The sequence below is a fragment of the Chelonoidis abingdonii genome, chromosome 4, assembly GCF_003597395.2.
Source record: "Chelonoidis abingdonii isolate Lonesome George chromosome 4, CheloAbing_2.0, whole genome shotgun sequence".
Lineage (NCBI taxonomy): Eukaryota > Metazoa > Chordata > Testudines > Testudinidae > Chelonoidis > Chelonoidis abingdonii.
In genome coordinates this window covers 51915147-51923729 of record NC_133772.1, presented here as the reverse complement: position 1 = coordinate 51923729, position 8583 = coordinate 51915147, and the positions used below count along the sequence as shown (strand labels likewise).

The 8583-nt window shown below is 52.6% G+C and overlaps 1 non-coding gene across 1 annotated transcript; it reads left to right on the top strand.

The window, feature by feature from the left end:
• Nucleotides 1-7962: 7962 nt before the first annotated feature.
• On the top strand, nucleotides 7963-8104 carry LOC142046842 (U4 spliceosomal RNA). The gene has a single exon (XR_012655884.1). It is a non-coding gene; the product is annotated as a U4 spliceosomal RNA (small nuclear RNA).
• Nucleotides 8105-8583: the final 479 nt, after the last annotated feature.

The following is an 8583-nucleotide window of genomic DNA, read 5'->3' as shown; positions in this document are numbered from 1 at the left end:
GATCAAAGGGGGGAGGCTTACAGGGAATGAGTCAACCAAGGGGGCAGGTTTTCATCAAGGAGAAACAAATAGAACTGTCACACCATAGCCTGTCCGGTCATGAAACTGGTTTTCAAAGCTTCTCTGATGCGCAGCGCTTCCTGGTGTGCTCTTCTAATCGCCCTGGTGTCTGGCTGCGCATAATCAGCAGCCAGGTGATTTGCCTCAACCTCCCACCCCAATATAAACACCTCCCCCTTACTCTCACAGAGTGTGCAGCACACAGCAAGCAGCAATAACAATGGGAATACTGGTTTCGCTGAGGTCTGAGCGAGTCAGTAAAGTGCGCCAGCGACCCTTTAAACGTCCAAATGCACATTCTACCACCATTCTGCACTTGCTCAGCCTATAGTTGAACAGCTCCTAACTACCGTCCAGGCTGCCTGTGTATGGCTTCATGAGCCATGGCATTAAGTGGTAGGCTGAGTCCCAAAGGATAAAAGACAGTTACTCACCTTTGTAACTGTTGTTCTTTGAGATGTGTTGCTCATATCCATTCCAGTTAGGTGCACATTCGTTGGAAGATTTTTACCCAAGCAACACTCGGTGGGTCGGCTGGGCGCCTCCTGGAGTGGTGCTGCCATGGCACCGGATATATACCCCTGCCGACCCAACTGCCCCTCAGTTCCTTCTTGCCAGCTACTCCGATAGTGGGGAAGGAGGGTGGGTTTGGAATGGATATGAGCAACACATCTCGAAGAACAACAGTTACAAAGGTGAGTAACCGTCTTTTCTTCTTCGAGTGCTTGCTCATATCCATTCCAGTTTCCAGTTAGGTGTGATTCCCAAGCCTTACCTAGGTAGTGGGGTCGGAGTGAGATGTGGCAAGAATGCAAAACTGCTGAGCCAAAAGCTGCATCATCTCTCGACTGTGAGGTTGAACCAGAGCATAATGCGAAGCAAAGGTGTGGACTCCAAGGACCAGGTAGCTGCGGACATATTTTCCTGGATGGTACATGAGCCAGGAAGGCAGCAAGAGGAAGCTTGAGCCCTGGTAGAATGTGCGGTGAGATGGCTCGAGGAAACATAGCCAAGTCATAACAAGTGCGGATGCACGCCATCAGGGCACTCAAGAGGAGAATCCTCTGGGAGGAGACAGGTAAGGCCCTTCATTCAATCTGCCACTGTGATGAAGAAGTTGGGGCGATTTACGAAAGGGCTTCGGTCCGTTCTAAATATTAAAATGTGAGCGCCCTTATGGACATCTAGGGAGTGCAATTGTTGCTACCCTGCCGTGATGAGTGCGGCTTCGGGAAGAAGACCAGAAGGAAGATGTCCGCTCATTGAATATGGAAGGCGGATACCACTTTAAGGAGGAACGCTGGGTGTGGTCGCACCTTGTCCTTGTGAAACACAGTATAGGTGGGTCCACTGTGAGCGCCCAAAGCTCGGAGACTCATGTCTGGCCGATGTAATGGCTACGAGGCAAAACTGTCTTCCAGGACAGGTATAGCAGTGAGCAAGTTGCTAACTGGCTCGAATGGTGCAGACATAAGTCTGGTTAAGAAACCAGGTTGAGGTCCCAGGTAGGGGCAAGGCAGCGTACTTGGGGGTATAGGCGCTCCAAGCCCTTGAGAACCTGGAAAACCATAAGGTGTGAAAAAACGGAGCGGCCACAGTCTTCCCTGGGTGGAAGGTAGAAAAATGGCCGCCAATGCCAATGCAAACCCTCAATGATGATACCCGCTAGGTCCTGATTGTTTGAGAGACCAGAGGTATAGTCCAGGATGGTGGGGAATCAAGACCTCGGGTGGTGGAGTAAACATTTTGCGTTTCGCACCAGCAGGAGAAACGCTTCCACTTGGCCAGATATGTTAGACCGAGTGGAAGGTTTCCTGCTATCCAGGAGTACTTGTACTGAGGCAGTAGCAGCCGTAACTCTGACTGCTCAACCACGCAGCAGCCCTGCCAGTATGAAGCGAAGGACTGCAGGTCTGGGTGGTGAAGTCTGCCGGTCCTGAATTATGAGGTCTGGGTGAAGGCAGGGTAATGGGCTGGCTATCGACAGGTCTAGCAACATGGTGTACCAGTGCTGCCTGGGCCACGCTGGGCGATCATAATTCAAGCAAGCTCCGTCCTGTGGAGCTTAGCAGGACGCTGTGAACTAGCGGAACGGTGGAAAGGCATAAAGCATTGTTGGCTCGGTACATGGGTAATCAGGAAAGCGTCCGAGATCGAGCCCGGGGAGAGAACCTTGGAAGGAGCAGAACATCTGGCATTTCCTGTTCTAGCGGGAAACAAAGAAAGGTCTATGAGGGGAAAACCCACTAACTTCGGGAAAACAGAATTGAACAATGTCTGACGGATCGACCACTCGGTGAGCAGCGAAGTGATCTGCTGAGTCGATCTGCCAGAGTGTTCCGAACCCTGGGAGAAAGGACACTACCAGGTCTATCGAGTGGGCTATAACAAAAGTCCCAGAGTTGAATGCTTCCTGACAAAGGGAGGAGGACCGTGCCCCCCCCCCCGTTTGTTTATGTAAGACATGGCCATTGTGTTGGTCTGTGAACATTGACACAACGGCCTTGCAGATGCTGTTGAAATGCCTGGCACGCAGCAAGGCGGACTGCTCTCAATCTCTCGACATTGATGTGCAAGGCCAGCTCCTGAGATGACCAAAGGCCTTGAGTGCGAAGATGTTCAAGGTGAGCACCCCAGCCGAGAGATGACGCATCCGTCGTCAGGGCCATAGAAGGCTGGGGCGGATGGAACGGCATCCCTGCACACACCAGGGAGGGCGTCAGCCACCAGTCGAGGGAGCCTAGGAGTCTCGGGGGAACCGTGAGGATCCTGTCTATATTGTGTCTCCCCGGGTGGTATACTGAGGAGAGCCAAGTTTGAAGGGGGACGTAGGCGTAGCCTGGCGTGCTTGGTCACGAACGTGTAGGCAGCCATGTGACCCAGGAGGCCGAGACAAGTTCGAGCCGAAGTGGTTGGGAATTTTTGTAGGCCTTGTATAATAGATATCATTGCGTGAAACCACGGCTCTGGTAAGCAGGCCCTGGTGAGACTGGAGTCCAGAATGGCGCAAAAGAACTCGATTCTTTGTGTGGGAACCAGAGTAGATTTCACTAGGTTGATCATCAGGCCTAGTTGGATGAATAGGTCGTTAACAATGCCCACATGCTGCGTTACTTGGGTCTCGGAAGCCCCGCAAATGAGCCAATCATCGAGATATGGGAAGATCTGTATGTGTCGACGACGGAGGGCGGCAGCGACTATGGCCATACGCTTTGTGAACACTCTTGGGGCTGTGGAGAGGCCAAACGGAAGGACCATAAATTGGAAATGTTGACGGTTGACCACAAACCTGAGGTACCATCTGTGAGGAGGATAAATGGCAATGTGAAAATACGCTTCCTTCATAACGAGGACTGCATACCAGTCTCCAGGATCCAAGGATGGGATGATGGTCCCCAGGGATACTATGCAGAACTTCAACTTTATCAAGAACTTGTTGAGTCCCCGCAGGTCTCGAATTGGTCTGAGACCTCCCTTCACCTTGGTGATTAGGAAATAGCGGGAGTAGAACCCCTGGCCCCTCAAGTCCTCCGGTACCTCCTCTATAGATCCCATGGCAAGGAGGGACCGTACCTCCTGCAAGAGGATTTGCTCGTGAGAGGGGTCCCTGAAGAGGGACAAGCATGGGGAGTGGAAGGAGGGGAGCGAAATAAACTGAAGGCAGTATCCAAATTCTACCATGTGTAAGACCCAACAATCTGAAGTTAGTTGGGTCCATGCAGGGAGGAAAGAGGAGAGGCGGTTGCAAAAGTGAGGGAAAGGATCCTGTTGAACAACTAGTACGTCACCCTCGGGCGCGCCTTCAAAAGTTTGGTTTAGGTCCCGCGGGTGGTTTGGCAGGGCCATGATTCTGACCCCCTTGGGGTCCAGACTGCTGTCTACGTTTGCCTCAGCCACGCCTCCTGCCGAAGTCCTGCCGCTGTCTAGGCAGGGGGTAAGGGTGCTGAGGCTGGGGCCGGAAGGGTCTGTGCTGAGTCTGCGGTACGTGCATTGCAAGTAAGCGCATGATCACCCTATTTCTTTCAGACTCTGCAGCCTAGGGTCAGTCTTTTCCGAAAATAGGCCCTGACCTTCAAAGGGCAAGTCCTGTATCGTATGCTGCAATTCAGGTGGAAGACCTGACACCTGAAGCCACGATAGTCACCTCATGGCAATTCCTGAAGCCAGAGTTCTGGCTGCGGGGTCGGCTGCGTCTAACGAGGCCTGGAGAGAAATTCTCGCCACCTTCTTTCCTTCCTCCAAAAGGGCCGCAAACTCTTGACGCGAGTCTTGGAGGACTAGCTCTGTGAATTTCTCAACCGCCGCCCAGGTGTAATAGTGGCTAAGCAGGGCTTGTTGGTTTGCCACCCTGAGTTGGAGGCCCCCCGCAGAGTAGATTTTACATCCCAATAAATCCATGTGCCTAGCCTCCTTTGCTTTTGGGGCAGGGGCTTGCTGGCCATGGCGCTCCCTTTCGTTAACCGACTGGACGACGAAGGAGCAGGGAGGAGAGTGTACGTACAGATACTCGTACCCCTTAGAGGGCACCATGTACTTCCTGTCGACTCCCCTAGCCGTGGGCGGAATAGATGCTGGAAACTGCCAGATGGTATCAGCTTTCGCTTGGATCGTCTGAATAAATGGTAAGGCCACCCTTGTGGAAGTGTCAGCCGACAGAATATCTACCACCGGGTCCTCTATCTCCAGAACCTCCTCCACCTGGAGGTTCATATTCAGGGCCACCCGTCTCAGGAGGTCTTGATGTGACATTAGGTCAACTGGAGGAGGGCCCAAGGAGGATGTCCTCGCCACCGCTTCTTCTGGAGAAGAGGAAGAGGAAAGGCCAGGGACAATCGGGTCCTCCGTTGTCTCGTGGACTTGGGTGATGTCCAGCTCTGGTGGGTCCTGAGGGTCTGGTGCCTGAATAGGAGCATGCTCCGTACCCGCAGGAGGGGGGCAGCTAACAGTAGCCTCTGGCATCCGGTGCTCCTACGGTACAGAGCGTGATGGCACTGGAGGCCCACCTTGGGCTTGGTGATATGCCCAAGGCGTCCAGAAGGACCACTGATGAGGTCCTTGGTCTTGAGCCTGGGTCCCTTGGAAGACACAGCTGGAGACATCTAAGTCACGGTCCTGTGCATAGAAAGCACTGTCTGCATGGGATGACATAGATGCATGGCGAGATAGCCAAGGAGGAGCTGAAAACTCCTGAGAATGGTCTCCATCCCTGGGTAGTCTGTCTGTACGCTGCAGCAGCGAGCAGTACCAGGCGCTATACCGGTCCCGGGAACGAGACCGGGACCTGTGACTGGAACGGTGCCAGGAGGTCAACCAGAACCTCAAAGCTCGACGCCGGGAGTGGCTGCGAGAGGTGCGGTGCCGGGAGCTTGATAGGTACCGAGAGTACCGGGCCGGTGAAGAGGGTCTTGAATGGTGCCGCGAGTGTGACCGGTACCGAGATGGAGAACGGTACCAGGACTGCGAGCAGCGTTGGGACCAGGATCGGCGATGGGACCGAGAACGCCAGCGGGACCGTGACCGTGATCAGTGCCTCTCAGCAGTGCCGACGGAGGATGGTCTCAGTAGGGCAGGCTTGCCTATGGACTGTATAACCCGCACCAGCGGTGCCGAGGGTTGAGGCAGCACAGACTCCGTCAGTGCAATCAGTTCCCTTGCCGTAGAGAATGTCTCCGGTGTGGAGGGAATAGTAAGCTCAACCACGGCGCGTGCTGGGGAGCTGTCAGGCACCAGATTTGACGGCTCTTGGGGGACCGGAATCGACGGTGCTGAAGTTGGTTGGTGCCACAGCAGTTGTCGGTGCTGGGCAGTCCGACTTAAGCGGGTGCTCCGACTGCGGCGTGGACACGGAAGCCGCAGGAGTCTTGTTTTTTTTACCCGCGGGGAGAGGGAGCAGTGCCGAGCAGACATCTGGGCCAGCAACGGTTGGTGCCGAGGGGCCTTAGCAGTACCGGTGTGATCCGGTGCCAAAGATGCATTTCTCCCCAGTGCGGATTGTCCGGCGCTCGGTGCCGAGGGTGGAGGAGTAAGAGCTGCCTCCATCAGAAGCTGTCTGAGACGAAAGTCCCGTTCCTTTTTGGTCCGCAGCTTGAAGGCCTTGCAAATGCGGCACTTATCTGCGAGGTGGGATTCCCTGAGGCACTTAAGGCAGGATTCGTGAAGATCTCCTGTAGGCATCGGCTTGTAACAGGCCGAGCACAGTTTGAAACCCGGTGAACCGGGCATGGGCCTTGGCACTGGGTGAGGGGAAGGGGCTAATCCCTGACCCCCTCTTAACTATATACACTATGTTAAAGAAAATAATAAACTAACTTCAAGTATAGAAATTTGAACTATATATACAATAATAGCGAGAAAACTATGAGTAGCTAGGGAAGTGGAGATCTGCTAAGCCGCGCTCCACTGTTCCAACGACCCACACGGGCGGTAAGAAGGAACTGAGGGGCGGTTGGGTTGGCAGTGGTATATATCCGGTGCCATGGCGGTGCCACTCCAGGGAGCGCCCAGCCGACCCACTGAGTGTTGCTAGGGTAAAAATCTTCCGACGAACGTGCACGCAGCGCGCGCACACCTAACTGGAATGGAAATGAGCAAGCACTCAAAGAAGAACTATAGGCATCTCAACATCCCCAACAGTTATTTTCTGGTCTGGGAAGTAAATCCCTTCCTGCAGCTGTTTAAACAGACTAATGTTCTTGAAGACACGAGCATCATGAACCCTTCCTGCCCATTCCACGTTGAGGTTGGTGAAACATCCCTTGTGATCTAGCAGTGCTTGCAGCACCATTGAAAAGTACCCCTTGCGGTTTATGTACTGGCTGCCCTGGTGGTCCGGTGCCAAGATAGGGATGTGGGTTCCATCTACCACCCTACCAGTTAGGGAATCCCATTGCAGCAAAGCCATGTACTATGACCTGCACATTTCCCAGAGCCACTACCTTTGTTAGCAGCAGCTCAGTGATTTCGTGTGGCAGTAATACATTTTAAGGTCTCTTTCTAGAAGTCTATAATATATCTAACTAAACTATTGTTGTAAGTAAAGTAAATAAGGTTTTCAAAATGTTTAAGAAGCTTCATTTCAAATTAAATTAAAATGCAGAGCCTGCCAGACCCATGGCCAGGACCCAGGCAGTGTGAGTGCCACTGAAAATCGGCATGCGTGCCATAGGTTGCCTACCCCTGGTGTAGACGCATGCACTTGACTTTATACAATCTGTTGCCAAAAATAAAATTCTGTAAAATTAGAGTAATTTCATAGCGCAGACATACCCTTAGGGTAGAACTCCCCTTCTGAGGGAATAATCATATCCCTGGTGAAGGATGCTACTGCAGCATCAAACTTTATAGTGTCTCCTCAATAGAGCTCTTTGGTTCTTGAATGTTACAGATCCTGATGTTGTTGCCCTTTTTGAATGTGCTAGCCCTCATCAGTCTTGTTCTGTTCAGTCCTAATCACTTCCTTGAAGGAGGGAAAGGATACCACAGCTTCAGGGCAGGATTTTGCAGGGAGAAATTTACTCTTAAGGTTTACTCTCAGAAGCCTGCTCAGGTTTCAGAGCCAGAGAGCAAATCTGCTTTGCGGGAGGAGGAAGAGAGAAGACTCCTATTTCCTGATTTCCCCCCCCCCCCTTTCTCTTATTAGATATTTTAACATTTTCAGAGTGCTTTGGGAGTGCAGGAGCTCTGCTGCAGTTTGGTTAGGCCTTCCGTGGCTTGTCTGTCTTAGGGCCTGAAGTGCTGAGAGGTGGCAGTGTGGCAGGAAGAGAGAAGACTCCTATTGCCGGATTTCCCCCCCCCCCCCTTTCTCTTATTAGATATTTTAACATTTTCAGAGTGCTTTGGGAGTGCAGGAGCTCTGCTGCAGTTTGGTTAGGCCTTCCGTGGCTTGTCTGTCTTAGGGCCTGAAGTGCTGAGAGGTGGCAGTGTCATAGCTAATGAGGTTAATCCGAGGCGTGATTATTGCTAGTTGAAAATCCTCTTGCACTGGGTCCTATTCCCCCTGGGAGGGGGGAAACTCGTCAGAGCCCTCATGGTTGGCTTGTGAGGGAAGGTAGCTGATTAGAAGCCATGCTTCTTTTCCGAGGGTGCTCAGGACCCACTTTAAGACCGGGGGGGTGGGGCAGGGATGGTTGCAAGACCTGTAGCCCTGCAAGCCTCTCCTTTGTTCTGCAGGGTCTCCTAGGACTTTCGCCTGAGTTGATCGGTCCATCTCACTTCTGGAACCTCTCCCTGCTCTGCACTGGGGTTCCTGGTCCATTTTCCTCCCACTGGAGTCATGGGTGCCTTGTGGGTAAGAGACCCCATCTGCCTATCTGATTTGTAGCCCTGGATTAGTGCCTAATTAGATTGTAGCCTAATTAGAATTAGTGACAGAAGTCGAGGTACAATTTACCATCTACTGAATCTGGGAAGAATGCCTCACCTTTAAAGCGCCTCTTGGATTTGACCTGGTGCTTTCTTGGATGCTCTGCCATGCCTGTAAGGGACAAAGAAGCAAGATGTTGCAGCAGAGGCTCAGGAAGGGTT